Below are 1,576 nucleotides of genomic sequence, written 5' to 3'. Positions count from 1 at the left end.
TTGGTTACTACCTGAAAAGGTAGAGGTTTACCCAAAGGTATCTCAGAAGAAAAACTTCTCTATCAACTTCTGAAAACTTAGACATTATAGAGCACCATTTTGTTCTGGCACACATGGGATTGCTATTAATTGGAATCAACCCTATACCAGCAACTTGTTTGGTATTTAAATAATTCCTATACTACATAATAACTGCATTGCAAAACCAAAGGTATGTGGTTTGAATTCACTAGCTGCTTGGTAAGGCAATATCTTCCTGTGAAAGTTATTGCCTCTGAAAACCCACTGGAGCAACAGCTGTGGGTCAATTGCAAGTTGACAGTACACAACAATAACAATATATTAATAGCTGGAGTCAGAAAATCCAAAGGGACAAACTCACCCAGCATTGCTTAAGCTGAAAAAAACTGAAGGGTAAATGCAAGCCCTGAATGACAATATCTAAGGATGCTATAGGCACAAAATGGGATGATCCAGGAAGCATAAAAAGAAGATGGAGGGAGTACACAGAGTCTTTGTACCAAAAAGAATTGTCTGGAACAGAAGAATTTAATGAAACAATATATGATCAAGAGGCAATGGTGGAGAAGAAGAAGTTCAACCTGCTCTGGAGGAGTTAGCAAAAAAAAATAAGGCCCAGGAATTGATGAAGTCCCAATTGACATATTTCAATAAACAAATGCTGCCCTAAATGTGCTCACCAGGTTGAACCAGGAAATCTGGAGGACAGCTACCTGGCCAACTGACAGGCTAGAAGCAGATCCATTTTTTTATATGAATATGGGAGAGATTTATATTTGGATCTATTTTTTAAAATGGTGATTCGATAGAGTGTGAAAATTATCAAACAATATCACTAACATCACATACAAGCACAATCCTGCTGAGAATTATCTAAAACCAACGAGAACTCTACATAAACACAGAAATACCAGAAGTGGAAGCTGGGTTTAGAACAGGCTGTCTGGCACAACGGATGTAATTGTCAATGTCAAATGGATCTTGGCTGAAAGAAAAGAGTACCAGAGGAAATTCTGTCTGTGTTTCATTGATATCAAGATATCCAAAGGCTTTGGATTGTGTGGATCACAACCAATTTTGGCTAACATGTAGGAAAATGGGAATCCCAAAACACCAGATTGTGCTCATGTAAAACTTGTACCAAGAATCAGTTGTCAGAACAAGGAAACAGTGCATGTTTCAAAATCAGGAAAGGTGTGGATCAGGATATATCCTATCTCCATACCTTTTCAATCTATATGTGGAAAAAAACATTTAGGAAGCTATACTTTATGAAGAAGAATGTGGTATCAGGATTAGAGAATGACTCATCAACAACCTGCCTTATGCAGATGACACAATTTTGCTCACTGAAACTGAAGAGGACCTGAAGTGTTTGCTGCAGAAGATCAAAGACTGCAGTCTTTGATATAGATTGTTCTTGTAGTTGTTGCTGTTATGTGCCGTAGAGTTGCTTGTCACTTATAGCGACCCTATGTACAACAGCCCTAAACCCTGCTCTATCCTGTGCCAATCTCACTGCCTCTGACACACCCATCCTGATTACCCCAGTCAC

This window comes from Elephantulus edwardii, unplaced genomic scaffold (genome assembly GCF_000299155.1).
Source record: "Elephantulus edwardii isolate Elephantulus edwardi_28Jun2011 unplaced genomic scaffold, EleEdw1.0 scaffold00457, whole genome shotgun sequence".
Taxonomy (NCBI): Eukaryota; Metazoa; Chordata; class Mammalia; order Macroscelidea; family Macroscelididae; genus Elephantulus; species Elephantulus edwardii.
Note: the sequence above shows the minus strand (reverse complement) of the source record.